The sequence below is a fragment of the Pseudochaenichthys georgianus genome, chromosome 6, assembly GCF_902827115.2.
Source record: "Pseudochaenichthys georgianus chromosome 6, fPseGeo1.2, whole genome shotgun sequence".
Lineage (NCBI taxonomy): Eukaryota > Metazoa > Chordata > Actinopteri > Perciformes > Channichthyidae > Pseudochaenichthys > Pseudochaenichthys georgianus.
The window spans coordinates 37,762,726-37,788,357 of NC_047508.1; the positions used below are offsets into that span (position 1 = coordinate 37,762,726).

The 25,632-nt window shown below is 43.8% G+C and overlaps 1 protein-coding gene across 2 annotated transcripts in view; it reads right to left on the bottom strand.

Annotated features, from left to right (window-relative positions):
• Positions 1–25,632, bottom strand: part of lingo1a (leucine rich repeat and Ig domain containing 1a) — a 147,286-nt gene that overhangs the window by 16,969 nt on the left and 104,685 nt on the right. The window contains exon 1 of one of the 2 annotated variants that reach the window (XM_034086064.2): positions 6,937–7,459. The exons of the other annotated variant lie outside the window; for it this stretch is intronic. The gene's annotated coding sequence lies outside the window, so the exon portion shown is untranslated. Of the gene's footprint in view, positions 1–6,936; positions 7,460–25,632 lie in introns of those variants that run through there. 2 annotated transcript variants of the gene reach the window in all.

Sequence of the window (25,632 nt, forward strand, 5' to 3'; positions counted from 1 at the left end):
TTAAAATATGCTCAACCATGTTAAATAATTCAATATGTTGCGCATGTGGTTAGTTTGTAGTTGGAAATGTATTCAAGTTGTTATGAACAGTTAGTCTTTTTCAGATTCAAAATTAGTCAGGAAATGGTGTATATTTTATTAGATATTGGAAACAAATTGCATATCCAAAAATAAAACTAACCCAAGAACATAAACAGGATATGACACTCCACTATAATAATAGATAATCTAAATATTGATGGAGATGAATACACTTTCAGTGACATAGCACAAGTTCAAGTTTTGATACAAGCAAAGGGACATTTCTTCTTCATGTCCATGTGTAGGTGTGAGCAGTGGCGGCGCCATGGTATGGCTGGGGTAGGCTACAGCCATACATGTACCAATAAATGGCTTAGCCCCACCTTAGCCCCACCATGACAAAATGTTAAAATAAGCAAAATAAAGTCCGCCAACTCGCGCGGAGTAAATTGCACAGACAGCAGTTAGTAAGATTGATTTCAGCAGCCACTTGTCTGGAAATACCGAAGACTAGAAACGTTTTTGAATACTTTTGTCACGTAGTGATCGTCTTCTCAATAGAACATCTTTGATAATGTCTTCTGGCCAATCAGAATCAAGATAACGGCGTGGTGTTGTTGCAGGAAGTCCCGACGGAGAATAATTTTGCGGTAGTACATCTCTATATACATCAATACAACATTACGTGTTGATAAAAATCAACACGTAATGAAATAAGACCCCACGGTTTGATGATTGATAGGTCTTTCATTTTGACACACAGAACAATGGGGGCTATCCACAATGTAAAGTCATTCACAGCCTCTTCCCTCTTCTCTCTGTGAGGAGCAGCAGGTTCAGCTTTCAGAACAAAGTAACAAAAAACTAAAATGGCATTCATTTTTTTAAATATGTCGTGTAGTAATAGATTTATTTATTTTTCTTCTCAAGAGAGTACCAGAATGTGTATTTTATGTTAGTATTTCAAAAAATCTCCCCCAGACCCCCCTGCAGGGGTTGGGTTTTCAGCAGGTCAACTCTTTCACTTGTGCAGGATTGGCTCCAGGTCGCCCTTTTTATTTACTACAAGACAAATGTGCCTTTTTATTTCATACGGTTCAATTTGGATTGAGACAGGGAAATAATCTAAACCTCACGCGTGGCGTTTCACTGTCAAGGGGAGCGTGTATGTAATTACATTGCAAATACCGACTTGAGCCCCACCACTGCATGGGTTAGCCCGACCATAGATTACTCAACACAAACACTCTGGCGCCGCCACTGGGTGAGAGCATCGCTGCTTCTTCATGTCTGTGAGAAACTAACATCTCCTCATGCCGCTCCGGTCCGATCGATAACCTGAAATCTGACCCCTTGTTTCCTCCCTGCACCTTTGCTCTCCTCCGACGCAGTATGAGCGGTTCTTTGTTGCACTGTTGTGTCATTCCCTTCTCCCTCTCCCCCTCTCTGTTGACAGTGATATAAGGTGAGGGAGGGAGATGGACAGCTTTTAGAGAAGTTAAACAGAGAGAGCACCATGGTAGAAGAAAGTGAGCTATTAGGGAACTAAGAGCCCCTGCCATTTTATACCTCAAAGCAAGGCCTCTGTTGTCTTGCATCACATGATGAATGGGAGGCCACTGTCGACGGATAAAAAGCACCAACACTTATCTGACAGAAGGAGGGCATAAGGGGCTTGGAGTACATTACAATATGTGAATGATTTGAGTGTAGCCTGTCTATAATACTTGAACAGCGGTGGCCATGTCATTAATGAACTTGCTTTGGCCATTTTACAGTGCCATGATAAATCAACACAACAAGTTCAGAGACATGTCAGACCTAACTCAAACGTGAATGACCTCAATGGCTAGGAACAGAGAATCAGCTCAGCATTACCCAGAAAGAAAAAGGACTTCATTATTATCACACTACTTCCTCTTTTGCTTTTAAAATCAGAGGAGATCTGTAGGGGATCCGGGGCGAATTACACCTTCACTTCAACTTGAAGTAGATCCTCGGTCAGCCTACTAGACAAAGATATTGAGAGTTGAGAGTGCTATCTCACTACCTAAACACTGAACTGTGGGAACTATGCATCTCAACAGGGTATTCTAACACCGGAGAGGTGGGGCAGAAACACAGACCTTCTTCCCACTTCTGGAAAATATCATACGCTCCATTCAAGTGAGGCTGTATGAGTGGACTTTCTATTGTCCCACTATTGGGTTTCCAGTCATGAGTGAATAGCACTGTGTGAATAGATGCTTTCAGTAGAACAGATGCGACATATTGTAATTTTGCCACACAATAGCAATAATTACGTCTGCAAAACAATTTACAACAGACTCCAGTTATAAATATGTTTGTGAATATCATGCGGGACAATAATATTCAGTGCAAAGATCGGGGGAAAAAGCATTGTATAACACAATGGATATGGATTCCACATAACATCTCATTTGCATTCAGTTTCAGGGAATAAGTGAAATCAAAGAGTGCATTTTGCCATTTACTTCGGCATCTTGGAACTAACATGCTTTAGCTGTCACCTCCTATTGACAGCTGTCAATTTGAGGCCACCGACAGCCTCTAACAGTGCAATTTACAGCCCACTAGCAGCTTAACAGAGTGACACACATGCCATTCACAGTTGTCTACAAGTCTGCATGGCAACAGGGGTGCCAGCATAGTTACTGATTAGTCAATGCAATTGTTCTCTCAAGAGGGTTGCAAACACTTCTTAGGACTTGGCATCTTTTGTAGATTGTTTGGAATATTAATTGTATTGAATGTTGGCAATGTTCAAGGACTTTTAGAATAAATCAAAATGAACGCCGTACACATGGATCCGGAATATGTGTTAGCCTTGTAGAGGTAAAGTGCTCTAAGCATACTGTGTAGTCCATCTATTCCTGTCGGCGGTTGCCATTTGAAAATAAATGGTAATCCAGCTTTTCGTTGTGGACTCCTTGATTTTTCTCAAACATAAAAGGTGAATTCGCTCTCTGAAGGCACCTTTTCAGAAACTCTCTAAAGACTTTTTTTTTTTTTTTTCAACACCGTGAGGCAGATCAGAATTAGGTGCAGCGTTCTTTACATGAATCCTTGCACGCTAAATGAACCCCACAGGCATATTTGAATGCATGACATTTAGAAGCCTCCTGATAATCGTGAAGGGTAGATTGTGGATGTGTTCTATAGAAATGCATTGCATCGTGTGGCTTAGACCGTGCGTGGGAAGTTGCTATTTTTCTATTTCATTTTAAAATGTAGTTTTTTTCAGATTTGTGGCCAATGTGTGATAAAACAAGGTGTGTGCAAAGTCTGGATTAGTGCATATACTAATTATGTTAATACTTGAATCATCACAAGATTAAGGGCAATGCAATTGGACACATTTGATTCCATACATGACACTGTTAAAGCCACTATCGCTCTGAAGGTAAAATGGAGGGCAAAGCATTGGCTGCATGCCCACATGTGTTTATACACCGCAGTATTTACAGTACCAGGATACATTAATAGATATTCAACAGAACATTTAGATTTGTTGTCACCCACAGGCCTAAAAACCATTACACCACTGTGAAAAAAATACTCTACCATGGACCCTGGCACAAAGACAAATGTTGTTGGTTATTGTTCAGCATGACAGAGTACATACTGTATTTGGAGAGACATGTCCCATGATGGACTGCATTACAATAAAATAATCACGAGGTGTTTCATTAGTTGATTAAAGGTCCCCTATGATACTGTTCTTCATCAATATATTATACGTCACAGATATATACAGAACATGTCTCTGAAGTGTTTGGCTCCAAACACCAAACAGATCATTGCAGCATTACCCATAATCCCCTCTGTTTCAGCCCTGTTTCCAAAGTGCTGATTCTCTGTCTGTTACTTTAGATGACAATAAGGAGCCCCTCCCCACGCCCCTCTGAGAGACATTTGGTTATAAAGAACATCGGAGGAGATTCAGGTGATAAGGGGGGGGGGTTACCTTGGTTGCTGATTGGCTAATGGTTAAACAAGCCAACAAATCGTTATGACATCATAAAGTGGCCCAAATCTGATCAGCTCATTTTCAGACAGGTTTTTATAGAAATGGATCAGGACAAAAAGTGAGAGAATCTTTTTTCCTGAAACTTTCAGAGTCTCTTTCCACAGAGGGGACACATGTTGATGTGTAAAAGACATGAAGAAGTGGATTTTGCATAATAGGTGACCTTTAAGTGCTTGTGTCACCCTGTCTGTGAAAGTTGCATCATAGGTGACACATTTCACACTTAAAGATATCACAATGATACATATTTAAAAGATAAAACACATAATTCTGAGGACTTTGAGACAACACTGGCAGCTGCTTTTCCTGCTCACCTATAGCTCCAGCAAGGACAAGAGCGACTTGTGAACGAGAACCCCCTCCCCCCTTCAATCAAACATCTGTGATCCCACCGCAGGCGTTTTATGAACATGTGATCCAGCCCAGGGCACATTAGATGTATGAAGGCGTTGGCATCAAGTGGAATGGCAGCCAGGTCTTATTAAGACAACATAATTGCCGTGCCGCGTTAAATCTCCCAGCAACGTGTGGATTATCTAGGCATCAAGGCCTCACAACTGGGAGCTAATAAACACCTTGCCAATGCAGAAGGTGTCGGCTTTACACTCGGGGTGAGTGTCTCCAGGAGACGCGCTTACACGTCATAAGCCAGCATTAGCCCTCTCACTAACACTATTGGTCATTTAGTGCGTTGTGAGAAGGCACGTCTGTGATCAGTCATCATACACTAACATCGTGGTCCACACTGTCACCGCCCACTCCGTCTCGACTGCTCCGGTCTGCCGACAAATCTACAGTGAAGCTGATTTCATTTACAACTTATTAAAATGCGGCACACACTCTTCTTCTGGTCTTAGGTTTGCTGTTCCATCCTTTCTGCACGAGATTCAATTACAAACATGCCAAGATGTAACCTTTCTTCGTAGAAATGTAATGCTGTTATGAGGAGCATGACTTCCCTGAGACATCCGATACTCTGTGTGGAGGTTTAGCTTATTGCAAACATTGATCATTGTGTTGTAATTCAATATAGTATGTCAACAGCAGCATCGGAGAGTGAGCTGGTGGGCTCTTGGGTTAATGTCCGATAGCCTATCGCAGGGCAGAAAGGTGAATCCTATTGACATCTCTTGGCCAAGGTCAGCGGCCGCACATTTGGTTAATGAAGGCAGCCGGGGCGTGTTGATAACGCGGATCGCACACCTCAGCATCCTCTTGGCTGTTGCAAGGCAGCCATGATTGAGTCAGCAGCGTCCCGAAGCCTCGCATAGATCAAAACCCGACAGCAATACGATTTAAAGCCCGCAAGTGAAGTTGAACAAACCTAAAGGAATGCAGTGAACGGTATAAAGGATTATAGGGAAACATCTGGTGTGATAAGGCGACTCTAAAGTCAATACTGAGTGTCACAAAGGGACCCAGCAGAGGGAAAATACTAAAGTTATTTCTTATTAAGAAGAGAATGTAACCAAGGAGGGCAACAAAGCACTCATAAGAGGCTATAATGCATCTGTGAAGCCCCATGTGCCACACAGTTGCCCCTGCCTCTGTGTGATATCTCAGGGTGTATCAGATATCATTCATTTAGGATGGTGAGCGCTGATAAAGCAGGGAGAGGCTGCTCGAGCTATGGCTGTCCGCTCCCTCCGGCTATTTATAACCAATAGAGCTACAGCACTTTATGAATGTCCGCAGGCACAGCATCACACAGCTTTCTGATACTCTGCCGCAACTGTGTTGGTGTGTCATCGTAAGGAGCAGTGCTAGACAATACAGAAGGAAACATGTCAGGGGCCACTGTCATATAGTCTCTGCAAATGCTGCCTTGAATAACAAACACACACACACACACACACACACACACACACACACACACACACACACACACACACACACACACACACACACACAAGTTTCATCCCGTGTCCTGCAGTGTAAGCCCCGTATGGACCCCATTGTTGTCATATTAAAAACCCAAAAATTCCAAAGTCGTTTCTGAGGATCAATGAAATGCCCGTCTGCTGCAGAAGCCTGCTTTGCTTTAATACGCTGCCCAGTTAACAGATAGCCATCTTTGCAGATGAATGAAATGGCATATGGGGATGATCACGACTGCCTCACACTGAAATGTTATCTCAGCAATTCAATTCAATTCAAAACCTTTATTTATCCAGGTAAAGTCCCATTGAGACCAATGATCTCTTTTTCAAGGGAGACCTGCAGATCAGCAAAGTCCATAGTGGCCACACAAAGGCTAGATTAAGATAACATTTTGCAATCCCACCAAACACCCCTTTCCCCTGCACACACACACACACGCCCCATTCTCACACACTCACATTCACGGGACAATTACATTTGAATGGCTTAAACCTTCGTCATCCCAGACATGCACACATACGCAGAGAAATGGCCAGATTACACTTTCACAATGTGAAAGGATAACATCTCTAAATTAATTTACAATGTGTCAGGATTAGATGATTTTTACCTGCAGAGGACGCGCCTAAGCACACTCAAGTCCCCGTTTGCTTTTCTGTCCTGTCAACCGATGCTACCTTTATCATCGCGTACTTTCTCTGACATTTTGGAATATACCGATTTGACATCGGAATGTTATCCCAGGAGTTTTAGGACAGCCTATCGTGATAATTAACGTCACCCAAGACACACATTATAAGTCACATTTTGTGAGGGATGTTCCCTTCCAAGTAGCCCAGACCGCTGCATTCTGGATCTCCACCCCTCTTACAACCTTGGCCTGAGCTAACATTATAAACTGCATCGACATGAGAATGAACACTGTGAACAATAGTCCGCGTTAAAAGAGAACCCCATTTGTGCTTTCCTAATCGAAAACTCACCTGCTGTATCCTTCACTGCTTCCAAGCATCCTCTCGCATTTCTCCCTGACGGCAACTCCCAGTCACCAACACTCAAATTTAGACGCACTTTCTCAAGTCCATCGCCTTAAAAGAAAGCTTTAAAAAAAAATGTTGAAGAGGGGGGGTAGAAGAAAAGATAGCAGCCACCCGTTTCTTGCAGTTTTCCAACGACTTTCTCCACAACAGCAGTGCCGCGGTTATAAGATGACAGCTGTAGTTTTTTTAACCCACACACGCAGCGCGATCCTCCCTCGGTAATGGGACTCCCTGTGCGCCCGCACTCGTCCGAGGATCAACGTGGAGAATAAAGAAGGAATGCAAATGGCAGGTAGAGAGAGAACAACTCCCACGCACCGTTCCCGATGCAAGCGAACATGCAGTCCTCGCTCCTTGATGCAGTCTCTCCACAGCCTCGCGCTCACAACATGTGTGACTGTCTGTCGTCAGAGGCACAGCAATCTGCTGCTGAGGGGAGGGAGGAGATGATCGGCGGGACGCGCTCTGCCCGGTGTCCTACTCAAGTGTGTGTGTGTGTGTGTGTGTGTGTGTGTGTGTGTGTGTGTGTGGTGTGTGTGTGTGTGTGTGTGTGTGTGTGTGTGTGTGGTGTGTGTGTGTGTGTGTGTGTGTGTGTGTGTGTGTGTGTGTGTGTGTGTGTGTGTGTGTGTGTGTGTGTGTGTGTGTGTGTGTGTGTGTGTGGTAAAACCGTGTGTGTGTATGGGTGGGTGGATGTGGTTGATCGCAGCGCACATGCAGTCCGTTCATTTTCTGTATTATTTATTTAGACTGCGAGTTTTGTTAACCTGTCTTATCTGTCCAGATTTGTATGTTGCGATTCCCCCCCTTGTTAGCGCGCACCAGAACACGTTTACGCGCATGCAGACGCACGGATACATACATTTCCTAACTAAGAATGTCTTCTGACGGTGAATTGAAACAAACTAACTTATATTGCCATTGCAACATCTATATGTTTTAGTGACAAGCTGCTGGGAAATAAAGAAATACAATCAGATGTAAGTACTGACTGGAGTGGAGACATAAGGAGGGGGGGGGGTGGCTATGAGAGGAAGCAGTTCCTCTTTTGAGAGCCTGATGGCACTGTGGGCTTCAGATACTGCTGACAAACACACACACACACACACACACACACACACACACACACACACACACACACACACACACACACACACACACACACACAGTCTTTTGCAGGCCCTGCATGTATAATACATCTCTGATCCTTTGTCTATGTCCTGTGCATTTTAAGGGTGCCAGACACAATCAGAGATTGCGGCGCTTTAAAAGCAGGAGGAGTAAATATTTCACAAGGGCCATCTCTCATCTTGTCCCATCCAATGTGCTCACGGCATTGTCTTTAACGTGATGCCACCGTGAGAGATGAGCGTATTGTTGTTATTCTGTGATCGATTCACGATCTTCATTCAAAGCATTTTAATGATGAATCTATTGTAGGCTGCCCACGGTACATTGATTAGCTAAGGTTTGTGGGAAGACAACACATCTGATGGATTCCTTAACACTATCCTCCTCTCACCCACGAGAGGCCCCGGTTACACATCAGTCTGCAGCACGATTGGAGGGGTTAAGGGTTATCTCGTTAAACAACAATTCATTGATTCCTTGTAGCAATTTAAAGGGTTTGTTAGCATTTCATTCATTCCTTTTGGAATCAAGAAAAATGAATGAAACGCATCAAGTTTTCCAGTGAGAACATACAAAATAAATGTTATGATTGAAAAATGAATGACATACACATGGTATCAACACACAACCACAGCCATCTCGCCACTGTAGCTTTCGTGATGTTCTACGACTGGCAGCAAGGTCAACAGTACTTAACAAAGAGCTAATGCTGTATCAACAGCTGTTAGGAACGTTTCTCTCAATCAGTCATGCCTAGATAATAAACCCATATTTAACACGATAATGAGCGGGACATCGCCTGACCCTTACTGTTCGTCATCATCACCGTTTTCCTGTCATCACTGACGTGTCATTTTGCATTACTGTTATCCACCAACGTATCATTTAGCATTACATTATTGTGGGATTGTTGACAAAGGTAGGTGATGGTTAGGATCTTTAAAATCCATTCATATAACACTAAAATGTATTTAAGTATTGCACTCTTAAAATGCATAGTTAGTAGTGAGTGGTTTTAGATTAACGCTTTACTTAACACCGATTGGTGCTCATTATTATCCCGGCCAGACCAATAACTTTAGGCCTCATTACCACGTTTATTTAATATAATTTATTTTGCTGGTAAAACAAAACTTTACAGTAGTCCTAGGTTTTAACCAGATCAGCATTTAATAGCTGATCCGTATTATTCACATATGGTTTGAACTGCTAATTTAAAGCTGTGTTTCTTAAGTGCCATATTATTGTATTCAATTGCATTGAAATGCTATGTATGTGCGGAGGTTTCTAAATGCAACTTTTCCACTGTTGTCAATATGCGGACATTCAAGGATTGCTATATAATAATATCTACTGACAATAGAAAGGGATTTGCTTTTCATTTATTGTAATTATTGACCTCAAGGTATTGTCTACGTTGTGATATATTCATAGCTAAATGTATCATTGGTATTGGAGTTACCCTTTAAATTAAATTTCATATACAATCGCATAACATCTCACATCCACATTTAATCAGAGCTCAAATGAATGTATGCTTTTAGAAGATAAACACATTGTGTCCATCATACACACATTACATGTTGTGTGTCTTACCTTTCTTACATCATCAGCCACACGCATTGCGTGTAGTCAAATGTGTGCTCATAGCCTTCAACAGATAACACACAACTAAAGTGTCTGTTTAAAATGTGTCTGTCCTCTTGCTTCTCTGCACGGACCCTCAGAGAAACTTAAGCCACTCAGGCATCACAGCTACATGTGAATGTCATCAGCATCAGTTCACGCATGGCCAAGGCACCCATGCTATGAATACAGAGCTGTATCCCACCGCCTGGCTGTGAACCCATTCCTTAAGGGTGGGTGGGGGGGCCTCTTCTTTTCCAGATCAGTACACTAGACCTGAACAGACATAAAAGCTACTTTAGTCTTAAAGTCATTTGACATTTCATTCCCCTATGAATATGACATTGAAGATAAACCTTTAAAAGTGGATACCTTTTGATCTAAACATATGTGAGACATTCATGTGCTGGTATTACGTTCTTTAACATACGAACTAGACACTATCTGCATACTATCAGCACTGGTCCAATACCTGTAGAGTGTTGCAATATAAGTAAAACCAAGAAGAAAACATTACAAATGTGTTAAAAACAAAGATGTTCTCGCTGACTGCACTTTATGTGAAGGAGCTTATTGGTCCCTGCCCACCTCGCCTCCATGCTCTGCAAAGCGCTGCAAACAACAACAGAGGTAACAATGGATACCCAGTGACGCCACAGCTTTGAAAGCATCCCATCAATAATTCACATGTTCTGTTGTGTTCCTCAACACTGGCACGCACGCTAGTCTTTAATATGTTTGCCATAATGTGTGTGAGAGATGTCTGTCACTTTCTGTGATGAAAGAAAATGTCTCTGTGATGAGATGACACAATTGCCATTAGCTTGTTATGACATAATCACTTCCATGCTGATTTGCATACTAACCTGCAAGGCTGTCATTCTTACGATTTAACATTATCGATAAGCTGCTTTGAATTAGCATTAATCCTATTTTGAAGTTAATACACTTCACAGCAATTGTATTATAAACTGCGCTGCTGCAATGCTCCTGTAGAAGAAGACTGACATAGTTCCAAACTCAACCTGGTTCTGTGGGAGAGAAACTCCCTCCTGCATGAACTTTGCATACCATTTACATGCACTAAAACGACCCCACTGCAGGGAAGGGAGAACCCCAAAAGCACATCGGGCCCCTTTAAGCCTGGAAGGCTAAAGGTATATTTAGATTGAAGTGAGTGCAGGATTCAGCAGTCCGCTCTTATATTCTATCCATTTGGTATCCTTTATAATAAAACACAACAGCTTCCTAAATGATATCCTATTGTCTCATAATGTAACGATATGTCCATATGTGTTAAGAAACAACAGACATAGAGGAAGCAATGCTGCATTCAAAGTGCAGCAGCCACTGGCTTATGGCTGCACTGGACCAAAGTATAGCACAATGGTTTATGATGTATCTGCATCATAAAGGCTGAGAATGAAAAAGACACTGAAGGTGAGCTGAAGTATTTCAACATAAAACAAGATGTAAAATGTTGATGGAGGAGGCTTTTCTATTTAAGCATTCAAACTGCTTTTTTGTGAATAAGATACTTTCTTTATTTTTATGGAGCAGTTCATGGTTTCCTTAGGTATAGCTATCTAAAGTTAATGACTTTAGAGCAGGCCCGGACACACCAAGCTGATTCTGGCCGGCGATGGGCGTCAGGCCGCCGATGAGCGTCGACACGCCCTACTCAGATTGGTGTGTCCCGCACTGTCGTGTCTTTTCAGCCGGGCCGACACCTTTTCGGCCGAAAACCCACCGATTCCACATGTCGAATCGGTGGGCAGTCGGCCAAAGGCTGTCGGAAAAACAAATCACTCTGATTGGCTGTTCAGCTAGCGAATCAGTGCATGAGAAGCGAAACGGAAGTGAGGGACCCAAACAAATGATTAAGAAGGCAAATCTGAGATTTCATTTAACTCCAGCTCTCGACAGGTTCGGGAAAGCCCCGTGAGCTTCTCGCTGGAAATGGAACGCACACGCTATTTGTTGTTTGTTTATATCACGCAGTCTGTTCTTCTTCTCTCAGTTATCACTCAGTCTGTTTTCCGGTTGTTGCCTCTTTTGAAGGACGAATACACACTACCGCCGCCTGCTGGTAAGGAGAGTTATTGCCACTCACGCATGGGCAGTTCGTACGTGCTACTTGGCCGTCGGATGAAGTCGTGGCGGTGTGTTCCAGTACGACACATGGCCAAGACGCAGGAGACAACAGTCGGGGGTCCGTCTGTGTCAGTTCTTTGGTGTGTCCGGACCTTTAGAGCTTGAGCACATACTGTGACGGCAGCCACAATGTGCAGTATGTTATTAGAAGCACAGGACAGCTCTTATAAAGGGAGGAAGTTAGCCAAACCCCTCTTCTGAAATGTCATACAGTGCATTAGAATTTGTAATTAAGAAAACACGACCTATTTCTGATTTACATGTCGTCTCTTTAGCAGCTTGTAAACATCCCTAAGTCACATTCTCTCTTCTTTTAATTTACTGTTACATTCAAGTCAAGTCAGTTTTATTTATTTCACACATTGGCCTCAAGTGTTGTGTAATGTGAGCGTGATCAGATCATATTCCTTGCAGCAGAAGAGTGAGTGTGTGTGTGTGTGTGTGTGTGTGTGTGTGTGTGTGTGTGTGTGTGTGTGTGTGTGTGTTCTGTACAGCACCACGGACAGTACCAGACTGAGGCAGAGGTCCACAGCCGCAGAAACGTCTCGTCCGCTTTTTACAGCAGCATAGAAAACTACCTCAGATTCAAAAGTCACATTATGTGTCCTCGTCTTATTTATGTATTCCCGTTGGAGAGCCTTACTTCCTGCAGCTGGAAGTAGAAACACATCTGACGTTCTGCTCTTAGGTGTGAGTAAAATTATATATTTTGTCAGTGGAGCAAAGATTTAAAATAGGGACATATTAATTAAAATGTCAATATATTTATACAAGTTGTGATTTCACTTTGACATCATAGATTTTGAGTGTAGACTGAATGCAAACATGTTTAGTATATTTATATATATTGTGATTTCAGAGACGGAGCTTTTTTATTTGTAGCATTGTACAGTACAGTTACACTTCTTTAACTCTCCTGTTGTCTTCGGGTCAAATCTGACCGAGCTACTGCTTTCATCAATCATAACATTGAGGTAACATTCGATTGCATTAAGGCTTTATGATATCCTTCACAGTAGACATTTGAACATGTACAATAGCTGATCACCACTTTCATTGAATGTTGGATGATTTAGTCAACTTTGTAACACCCATGGTGTTCCCGCTCAAACATGACCGCCATACAGAAAAGGAAAAGGAATTAGTAACCATCCGGATCAGATAAAACACACACACACACACACACACACACACACACACACACACACACACACACACACACACACACACACACACACACACACACACACACACACACACACACACACACACACACACACACACACACACACACACAAACACACACTAGATGTGTTCCCCCCCGTATGTGCCCATCCCCCCACATGGATCACACCTGGCACACGCAATACATGTTCAGTGTCTATTCTTTGTATATTTACTGCAGTGTTTCCTGTATGCCAGTAGTCTGATATAATATGTACAGTTTGAAAGGGTGTTACATTAAATGTTGTGATGATTAATGTTTTTTGTGTTAAGGTAATAGCAGTTAAAACAGGACCGGTCAAATTTGACCAAACACCAAAGTAAGGGGGGGGGGGGGGGGGGGCGAACACAATAGGAGGGTTAATTCTTATAGCAGCGGGTCCAATAGCTGCAGTGAAGAACATTTGCTTATAAATAACCTCACATTCATATTTCTCTCTCACAAACACATATATTGAGTCCCTCATTGTCACTCACCCTCACCCTCCGAGGCACTCATTTGCCCTGACTTGTATCATTATGCTGCTGTGTGAAACGCCTGGTGAAATGAAAATGGAAAGCAGTGTATTTGGCGAGGTTAGAGGTGAAGACTACCCTCAATGGGGTTTGAATTGCCAAGATCCTGAATAAGCATTGTAATATAAGCTTGCAGGCAGAAAGCAAATGTGCTCAGCAAAGGAATTGGATTTGCATAACATACACAAACACTGGTTCAAAATCCCAAAACTCTAACATGATGTCATACTGTAAAGGGTATTATTGAAGGACTGCATGGGGTTTAGGGTTGGTCCTTTTGGATTTGTAGAATATCATCCTCAGATGAGATCATTTTTAATGACAGGCATTTCAAAGACATTACGTTGAAATGGTGTTGAACCAATGTGATGATGGCAGTCATCATGATCATAAAAATATGTGTGAAACAGTGTCTGTTCACTGGAGGACAATCTTTGTGACGATTACAGAGATGAAGAAATATGCAGAATGAGCGGCTAACTACACAGCTTCTAAGTGCCCGTAATCATGGCAAAGAAATCCTCAAGGTAGTATATATGACACAATGGTATGACTCAAGAAAAGAGAGCCTACTAGCTCAATGGTTAGAAACTATAGGTTACTTACGTAACCCCAGTCCTCAGAGTAACATGACATGAGATGTCTCACTATGGGATGCGTCTCATCGCGGAGCAAACAGAAGCATCAATCTCATTACGACAATCCTGATTGGCTGGTGATCTTGACGTCAACGTCAGGGGAAATCACCCCCCTATAAGTAGCCTGCGCCACGACGCATGCGTCATTCAAAATAAGCACCTCTTCTCGCTTCACCATAGCAAGGAGGGCCGTCTGGTGAGACATCTCACTTCATGTTACTCTGAGACTGGGGTTACGTAAGTAACCTATAGTTCTCATTCATAACACTCCGTTCGATGTCTCACTATGGGAAAATTGTAGCTCCCGTATTGTCAGACGAGCTTATCTCGAAAATCACCAAACCAACCAGAACTTAACAGGTAGAGCTCTGACTCAACCAGGTGCCCAGCACTGCTTGAGTCACACTGGGAGCAGAACGTCCAGCCTGTTAAGAGGCGGACAAAAGTGAGCGGCGAGGACCAGCTCGCCGCCGCACCAATGTCTTGGATGGGAGACATCCTGGACAGAGCCCAGGATGCAGCCAGACCCTGAGTCGAAAGAGCTCGCGGACCCGAGGGTGCCTGCGAACTCTGACTCGTATGGGCCCCAAAGCAATTGCTTCTACAAACCAGTGGGAGAGCCGTTGCTTAGTAACAGGCTTGCCCTTATAAGGGTTAGCCCAGGACACAAGGGGTTGGTCATTATGACGATGCACCCTTGATCTGTCCCTGTACGTGCGTAAAGCACGGGCTAGACACGGCAAATCCGGCCGCTGTTCCCCGGAGGAATACAGTGGAGGGGAGGATGCTTCAATGTCAAATGTGGTACCTGAACCAACCGCCTTAAAATAAAGGCAGGGTTGGGCTTCAACCACACTCTGTTTGCCCTGGGGCGAACCGAGTGCATGAAGACTGTACAGATAGTGCATGAGTGCCACTGGCTCGCTTGGCAGCTGCCAGGGTCAGCTTCATGTCACACTGTATTCAGATTGTACCACTCACGGGCCAGGCCCATAGAGCCAAGCGCTCTGAGTGTGGGTGAAAGATCGCCCCCCCCGCTTGGGACAGTATGTCCCTGCGTAGTGGGAGCTGCCATAGCTGCCCGCACAGCAGCTGATATATTTCCGCTAGCCAGTACATAGCTGGCCAGTGCGGAGCTATCAGGATAAGTGTGTGGCGTTGCTCTCTCACTCTGGCCAGAGTTGGGGTTATCAGAGCCAGGGGTGGGAATGCGTACAGAAGGCCCGGGGGCCAATCGTGCGCGAGTGCATCCACGCCCAACGGTGCGTTTAGATCGCGCATCGAAAAGAACAGCTGACACTGAGCGTTGTCTTTCGATGCGAACAGATCCACCGCGGCTCTGCCGTAACGCACCCACAGCTGGCTCACAATCCTTGGATGTAGAGTCCAGTCTGCATAAAGTGGTGTACCTCTGGACAGTAGATCTGCCCCGAGGTTCATCACTCCCGGTACGTGCGTCGCTCTCAGAGAGAGGAGACGTCTACCGCTCCATAGGATCAGTTTGCGTGCCAGCATGTGTAACTGGAGAGAACGCAAACCCCCTTGGCGGTTAATATACGATATTGTGGTCGTGTTGTCTGTCCTCACGAGGACATGGTGTCCTCTGAGGAAAGGCAGAAAGCGTCTTAGGGTGAGAAACACCGCTAAAAGCTCCAGGTAATTTATGTGCGCCCGCTGGAGGTCTCTGCTCCAGAGACCCCTCACCGGGCGACCTTCATAAATACCTCCCCAACCTGTCAGACATGCGTCCGTGGTGACCACTTTCCGTGAAAGGACAGCACCCATAGGCACACCTCGTACTAGAAAAGTCGGGTGCAGCCAGTGGCGCAGTGCCATTACGCATTTCACAGTAACCATCACTCTAGTTTTAGGGCGGCCACCCAGCGCTGAAACTCCCTCATGTGTAAGCGTCCCAGTCGTACGACCAGGATGGCTGACGCCATGAGCCCCAGCAATCGCAGGCATGATCTGAAGAGAACATGTTTGCGAGCGAGGCAAGCTCTGAAAGCTTTCACTCTTTCCGCTGACAAGCGAGCTGAAAAGGGCACCGAGTTCAGGCGTAAACCCAGGAAGAGTATATATTTGTATGTATGTATGTATTTATTATGAAACCCAGGTTGAGCAGGTGCTTTACGAGGACATTTGTCTGCGTAACAGCCTCCTGCTCCGACTGTGCGAGAAGCAGCCAGTCGTCCACAGACCCGTCAATTGTCCGCCCTTTGAGAGAGGCCGTAGCTGCTCTCAGTCCTCCTTCTTTTTCGACTCGCATCTCCTCTGCATGGAGGCAAGAGCGGAGCCGAAAATCCCCTCGGGAATGATGGGCATCTCAAGCACATCCTCCATTTCCCGGTCTGGGAGGTTGGTGAGGTTGAGCCATCTAGCTCTTTCCTGCACCACCATGATCCCCATTGTTTTGCCTGGACGGCGCAGCGTTGGACACGGAGACACGCAGCGTTGGACACGGAGACAAATGTCTGTGACCGCAGCCAACTCGTCCAGAGTGGCCGGTCCAGGATTACTCGACATATCCTCACAGAGCTCCGCTTGGTATGCGGTTAGCAGTGAGGAAGCGTTCAGAGCCCTGGCGGACAACGTTGTGGCTCTGTAGGACCGTTCAGTCATGGTCGACTGGAAACGGTCCACCTTCGCTGGCAGCGTGGGGTTCCTGCTTGGTGACGGGCCCATCCTCGGTAGGAGGTGGGCTGCCACCAGCAGTTCCATCGGCGGGATGCGGAGCAGGCCGAGCCTCTCCATACCGTCACAGTCTAGGGAGGAGGCACCCTGGATTGGGGCCTTGTTGCTAAAGGGTCGGTCCCTCCACGAGACCGACACCTCATCCAACATCTCCGGGAAGACTGGGAGGAGTTGCCTCCTTGCTTGGGGAGAATGTTTCCCCTCGTAACGGGACCTGGCGGTCTCCTTGGCCATTTCGGGCCACGGGATGTCTAGCCTGGACGCAGTGCGCTGACACGCGGCCTGCAGGTCCATGCTCAGACAGGGCGAAGCTGGTGTGCTATCGCCAGGGAGAGCAGCCATCGCTCCCGGCTTTGCCGTTTGAGCCGATGACATGAAGATATCTTCTTCTTGCTCATCCGAATCAGACAGGAGGGACTCAGAGGCATCCTCTTCGTCCTCCATGTAGTCGAATTCCAGGACATCCTCCGCGGGCGAGATCATGGTGAGGTCTCGCCGGGAGCTCCCGCCTGGTGAGGCGTGGGGCTCTGTTCCCGCGTCTCTTGCCGCCACCGGGTCCCAGCCTGATACGGCGTGGGATCCCGGTTCCGCAGCTGCCGCTGTTAGTGAGCCCCAGACCGACACAGTGAGGGGCTCAGTCTCTGCGGCGGACGGCCCCGTGTCTTGATTGCCAAACGGCGAATCAGTGGACATGAGGGAGTCCTGTTCCAACAAGCTAGCTTGGTGTGCTAGCCGTCGGTGGAGTCTCTTTCGGGTGAAACGGGCACAATGCCCGCATGAGCCGGGGTTGTCGATAGCCTCCTGGGCGTGTTCCAGCCCGAGGCAGGACGAGCAGACCTGGTGTGAGTCTGTGCCTGTTATCTTCAACCCGCAGCCGCATGACCGGGCCTCCGAGTCCCTGACTCCTCTGGTGTGAGGGGGAGAGGCGTCCATCTTGTTCGCTTCGTGGCGTGGAGAGGACCCGCTCGTAACAGGTACGTCGTTGAGAGAAAAGTGTTACCAACCCGTCCTTAATCCGGAGAAAAAGGGACGGTGTGGGTCCTTTGTTCTCAAAGAATATTGACTGGTGTGTCAATATACTTCTAATCCTTTTCTCCTCTGTGAGAGAGAAAAATAAACCGCTACCGTGGTGTCGGTAGTAAGGGGAAGATAGCTAGCAAAAGGTGCGTAGCTAGCTTGAGAAAAATCAAAACCTTACCTTACTTTCCGGGGAAAGAAACGGCGATGTCGATTTTAATACTAACTGGCGTTAGTATTACCGTCTTCTTGCGAAGCAGAAGGAGTAGCCGGCGAGCGCCCGTCGACCACAATGTTTTGGATTTGGGTTCAGTCTGTGGACCGTTAAGTTTGTCCGGCTACTGTAGAGATTTGCTCTGAAGCGAGAAGAGGTGTTTGAATGACGCATGCGTCGTGGCGCAAGCTACTTCAATCAATCAATCAATGTTTATTTATATAGCCCAATATCACAAATGTTACATTTGTCTCAGTGGTCTTCACAGTGTGTACAGAATATCAGTATGACAATACGACACCCTCTGTCCTTAGACCCTCACATCGTACAAGGAAAAACTTCCGAAGAAAACCCAGTTTAAAGGGAACATGGGAGAAACCTCAGGGAGAGCAACAGAGGAGGGATCCCTCTCCCAGGACAGACAGACGTGCAATAGATGCCGTGTGTAAATTGAAAAGATAATACATTTGCAACATCCCTCTACTTATAGGGGGTGATTCCCTGACGTTGACGTCAAGATCACCAGCCAATCAGGATTGGCGTAATGAGATTGATGCTTCTGTTTGCTCCGCGATGAGGCGCATCCCATAGTGAGACATCGAACGGAGTGTTATGAATGAGAACTAAAATGCTTGTGATGCAGGAATCCACTTGTATCAGTGTTTAGTCTACACTGCCGATATTGCATAGCAAAGGAAAACATGGGCTTCACCTTTTTATCTTAGTGACATCAACAAAAGTAATTTCAGAGGGAGACAAAGGGCTTATTTACACCAATCTGTAGCAAAATTTACCCAGCTCTGTAAGGCCACCGGTCATATGAGCCACACTTTGTCTTCGGTGGTTTAAATGTCCCACAATACAATTGGCAGGCGGCTGCTCCTCAGCCTCAGTGCTGTGCAAGACAAACGATGCTCCCATGCCACTAACACACACTGCTTTGGGCAGACTATCATTCCCATTAAACTAATAACAGTTAGCTTCTTATCTCACAATGTCTTGGCAAAGTCACTTCCACCCTTGAACAAAACACAATGTCTTTGAATGCTGGGGCTTAATCTATCACTGAGGCCCGAATGAGACTGCATAATCCTCTGCAATTTGCCTTCTTGAATTCTACAATATCACTGATTTGTACTGCCTTTTGTCGTACACGCATTCCCCTTCCGAAGGACAGTGATGTTGTCCTTCAACTTCACCAGAAGGCAGAATGTAATTGTTTATGTTCATCTTTCCACTCAACAAAAACCTAATACACGATGAGAGCATTCTTACAACAACCCTCTGTTTACATCTCACAAACACATGTATGATACTATAAGTAGAGTTAAAGGTTGTGGTAAACGTTAGAGCTAATCATTTCCTGTCCGTTTTGGATTAATCATGTTTGAGCCACTAGAGGTCAGAGGATAGTATTTCAATATCAAGGTCAGAAAGATATGAATGGGAGACCAAAGAGTGACGAGGCAGATTAAGTTCTCGACAACAAAAGGTTGTTACAGGCCATGTTTTGATCATCAACAACTTCGCGGCAGAGAATTTGGGATTGTAGGCCTTGTAGACCATTGACGTGCAAACTACATAACACACTAAAGGAAAGGGAAAACCCCCAAAACCATCAAAAGGCCCCCTTAAAAGTAGTGCATTACGTCGTCTCGTTGTGCCTCTCGGCGTATACTTTGATTTTCTGTCTCTTTGGAGAGTGCTATTACGTTGAGTATGTTGTCCCTCTTCACTAGTATCCCATGTCCCCTCTTCATAATGTCCACTCTATTCTAAGGGGAAGCATGATGGTGCCTTTTCATTTCAATTTCTGGCTTTGTGTTTCTTCACCTCTTACTCGTTTAATATTTAGGAGAGTGCATTTACGTAGTCACGTTGTGCCTTCCTTCCTCTGTTTCTGGCTGTTCTTTTCATACCCTTGTTTCTCAGAGAAGAGACAAATATCTATTCTAAAACGGAGTTGACATATGTGTCTCTTCACGTGTACACTTGAGGGGTCAGAGTTCAAATGATGAGGGATTCCATGAGCGGTATGCGCCGGCCTGTGCCGTTAACCGTGGACTTCTGGTAGACCTGCTCGGGTCTTGATAGATTGCTCGGGTCTTGATAGATTGCTCGGGTCTTGATAGATTGAGTGGGGAAGTTCATGAGAAGTTCAGAGAAGAGAAAAATATCTATTCTAAAAAGGAGTTGACATATGTGTCTCTTCACGTGTACACTTGAGGGGTCAGAGTTCAAATGATGAGGGATTCCATGAGCGGTATGCGCCGGCCTGTGCCTTTAACCGTGGACTTCTGGTAGACCTGCTCGGGTCTTGATAGATTGAGTGGGGAAGTTCATGAGACCTTTCTTCTAACTTCCCTTGCTGTAAAGTGTCTCTACTGTAGGCTAATTTTATTATATGTACAGCACTTAAATGTGCTATATAAATAAAACTTGATTTGATTTGAATGATAAAACATGCAGATTGTATTTAAAAGTCATTGCTTACAGTCAGACACATTGTTGTACTGGCGTAGTATTATACAATGATTGTTATCCTTTCCCTAAATGCAAATGCAATTGTTTTAAATCATATTTAAACATGCAAGTAACTTTCGGAATAAAATGATGTTAGCCCCAGGTTCCACGACTCATACACTTTCATTAGCATAGAGAAGATAGTCGAAAAGAATAATCCCATTTAAAATGTAAATAAAAGCATTTTGAATGATTGATCTTTCCCTGGGAAGGACCCAGACCCAATGTATACAGTAAGTCGTGGTTTTATAAGTTGACATTGGTCATATGAAGCGATGACCATACATGTACAGTTCATTAAGTGTTTGGGCATTGTTATTTTCTTTCTTTAGATATCTAGCTATTTGGGTTTCCATGTTGCCAGCAAGACAAATGTGTTTCACTATAGACAAGCTATTACGAGCAGTGCTTCGGTGTAAGAAACCCCGCAGATATTTTTCTCATGGCCTCTGAAACAATGGCCCTATTTTTATTTATTTTGTTCATCTGCAGGGCACCATCCATTGCCGGGGCTTCTCGCCTGTCAGCAGACAACGCCTGCCTGACACGAGAGCTCCCTGTAAAAGACGTTGCCATCCCTCTATCTCTGTGTAATACAGGCGCACACATAACAGTGTGAGGACAGACACACACACGGATGCATGCACGCACAAATCCGCACACACACACACATGTAATCTGACCCCGAATCAAACCCCATCCTTTAGTTTTTTAGACAGTAATGGGAAAAGGAGTGATATTTGAGGCTGTGATGGTAACATAATCCCTATTTCAGGCAGTTTTAGAGTCCCCCCCCCCCACACTCACAAACTCCTCACCATTCTGATAGGTACGGAGATTTCAATCACTTTATAGCTGCCACCGTAGCTTTAGTAAATTGTTGACAGCCAAATCCATGTCGATCTGTTGAGTGATTGCATGCTGGGAAAGGTCTAATCTCATTTTCTCTGCAGCTCCCTGTAAATGAACACACATTTAAGTTTCAGCCTTCAGTGTTTTCCCCTCTCCACACTGCACTGTTGCATCATGCAGCATTTTATACATCATTAAGGCCTCCAAAGTGTTCACAGCTTTAATGACGTAAGTATATGACGTGATTATTAAATAGACAGTTTTGACAGTTCCTTTCTTTGAACTGATGCTTTTAAGATTGGCCTTAAAATATGAACTGATTATGATTAAATCATGTTCACGAAGGCTTAACAAAGATGTAGATTGTCAGCGTTCATGGATCTCTCTGAGGTCACACTCATAAAGAGGGTCATGGAAGAGCATGTGCCTCTGGCAAATGCCTGCACACTTAATCAATCAATGTTTATTTATATAGCCCAATATCACAAATGTTACATTTGTCTCAGTGGACTTCACAGTGTGTACAGAATATCAGTATGACAATACGACACCCTCTGTCCTTAGACCCTCACATCGTACAAGGAAAAACTTCCGGAGAAAACCCACAGTTTAAAGGGAAAAATGGGAGAAAGAGGGGTAGGTAATTTTGGAGAAACCAGCTTGAGTGCGCAATCATTTGAAAATACACAGCCGGAAGAAATCTGCCACTTCCTCACAGAACCCCTCCTCCAACACACGAACGCGCACATGACCAATGAGGGCACGAGATGGAAGGCTGACAGGCAGGGAGGCCATCCAGTTACTTTAGCCGGGCCAGCTCAGATGATTGGTCGTGCTTTTTACAGTACTACGGCTTCTACAGATGACCTTTTTTTATGTATTTTTTGTCAAAGCACTTCAGATATTCATTGCTATCGGGATGTTAAGAGCATTCCATGGAATATAACAAAAAGTGTATCTCGAGCCGGTTTCTCAAACTTACCGGTAGGTAATTTATTTCAGATTTTTGTTTTGTTATATTCCATGGAATGCTCTTAACATCCCGATAGCAATAAATACATGAAATGCTTTGACAATAAATACATAAAAAAATGCATCTGTGGAAGCCGTGGCGCTGTAAAAATCATGACCAATCATTTTAGCCGGCCCGGCTAAATTAACTGGATGGCCTACCTGCCTGTCAGCCTTCCATCTCGTGCCCTCATTGGTCATGTGCGCATTCGTGTGTGTTGGAGGAGGGGCTCTGTAAGGAAGTGGCAGATTTTTTCCGGTTGTGTATTTTCAAATTCTAGCGCACTCGAGCTGGTTTCTCCAAAATTACCTACCCCACCTTTAATGCTTTTCATGCATTTATAGTCCCTAAAAGGCATGACTCATGAATGGACATTTCTGCACAATTAAAACTTAAAAAGGGCTATTTCATTCAGAAATCAAAGACTCCAAAGGAGCTTGAATAAATAGCTGTACAACATGGTTAATTAGTGACATCTGCCTCAAACTGCCTCCTGTTTGTCGTACCTGTGAATTCAATTTGAACAAATGCAACTTAAGCAAAACAAACTGGAAACATTTAAAATCTGTATCAATATTTGAACATATTTTAATAAATAATTTGCAGGAATGAATATGACTGAGATCCTTGAGTAACTGTGCCCAAATAACTGCCGAGAACAGGTTTAATACGCCTGTCACCATATTGTCCTTCATCAGACTGTTGATGTGGTTATGGTTGTGAAGACCATTTTAAAACAAGCTTGACAAAGATTTGACTGTTATTTTATCCGTTTTAAATTATCATTTGAATTCCTTGCACTGCTCGTTTCAATATAAAAAGATTAAATAAAATGTGCAAGCTCAGCCCTGTCTATATTGGATTGATTTTTTCTTTCCATAATTATAATAATGTTCAAACATTGTATTCTTCAGCCCAAATAAAAGTGACTCTGAAAACTAAGATTGAATTCAAATAACTTTAGGCAATTTACCAGCTTTCATGCAGCTCCATCTTGAGCCAAATCGGATATTGTTTTGAGAATACTCAACCCCGTAAGGTGCTGTGTTGGGTATTTCACTTTATTGGTGATTAGTGCAATATGCCCATTTAATATGGTACAATTACATTATGGTTTACCGTATTAGGATTTCATCTTCATTTTTATTTTCTGGGAGTATTTACTCTGACCTCGCTCTACCAGCTATCTGAGTTTAGCAATAACCACATGGTGTTTGGCTTATTAATCAAAACTGAATCAAATGAAAACCAAAAACCACAGTTCCGTCTTGTTTGATTTACAACAATAGCGATTCCAGCACAGGCGACCCACTGTGAGCCAAAGTCTGTCAGGAAAGCAGTCAAACAGTGCTGCATCTGTCAACATTTGCCAGACATGTGTACAACACAAACCAGTAAAATGTGCTCAACTGAGATGGAGAGTTTGTTCTTTAATCACCCTTAAAGGTTTTTGTGTTTATAAGTCTGGGTTAACAGAAGTGTCACGATTGAATACATTAAAAAAGTAATGGCTTTAAAGGAGACCTATGCAAAATCCAAGTGTTCCTGTATTTTCTACATCACCATGTGTCCCCTCTGTGGAAAGAGATTGTGAAAGTTTCAGGAACAAAGATTCTCTCTTTTTGTCCTGATCCATTTCTATAAAAACCTGTCTGAAAATGAGCTGATCAGATTTTGGCCACTTTATGATGTCATAACGATTGTTTGGCTTGTGTAGCCATTAGCCAATCAGCAACCAAGGTAACCCCCCCCCCCACCTTATCACCTGAATCTCCTCCTAGAGCACCATTGTGTTATTTGTAACCAAATGTCTCTCAGAGGGGCGTGGGGAGGGGCTCCTTATTTTCATCTAAAGTAACAGACAGAGAATCAGCACTTTGGAAACAGGGCTGAAACAGAGGGGTTTATGGGTAATGCTGCAATGATCTGTTTGGTGTTTGGAGCCAAACACTTCAGAGACGTGTTTGTATATATCTCTGACCTATAATATATTGATGAAAAACAGTATCATAGGGGAACTTTAATGTAGATTTTTCTTTAATTTTGGTGCTTTTCTGATCTCCAAATAGCTTTTATTTTCTTAATCAATTGGTCAGGATGCTAAGTCATCTCTAGGCTTGAAACGTATCTTCTTGATGAGCTGATCTATGAAATGGTGTCCAAAAACTGTTGAGAAGTACTTCATTGTATACGCCAATACATTATATGTTAAAAATCATAACAGCATGTAGAGGATAATGTTTCGCATTTTCATCCAATTGAGCTATTAGCTGTCAATGTATTTAAAGGGGCCCTATTAGGCTAAATGTCAGGTTCATGATAGCTCTCTTCACGACACAGACACAGGTCAGTTCTTTAAAACGGGCGTTTTTTTCTTGGACTTTTCATCCTGTAGCCTTCCCTCTTCCGTTACGCCGTGAGAACTACAACACCGAAATGACACGTATACATAGCCAAACATATTAGCATATTGTGCTACACGTATGAATGAAAATAAGAAAATGAAACATAAAACAAATACCTCGTTGGCCGCTTGTCGTGAAAGGAGATTAATTTAGTTCCTTTTCTGTATAACTTTGTCACAGACTTCAGCAGAGCTTCAAACAAAGACGTCAACCCACGTTGAGTTGTACAGTGTAACAGCAAAACACGCAGTACCAGCACATGAACAAACATTAGTTCCTAGGCACAAGAAACACACACGCATATCGGTTTAACATGTAAATCAAACTGTATTAAATCATGCCATATTTAACGATTATAAAATAACATGAAATAAAATATTTATCTAATTGAACTATGACATTAATTGTGTTATTACTTTTAATTAAGGCAACTTCGTTACGTGATTTACAATGATTGTATTGTGTACCTCTACTGTGACATGCTAAGCCCATATTAAATAATCGTTTGAATATATTGACACAAGCTAACACGTTGACCAACTGAGAATAGTAAAGATACTAATACAATACATTGAAAACTTGGACAAGTAATACAAACAACTTTCAGAGGAATTGTGAAAAGTTCCCTTATCAGTA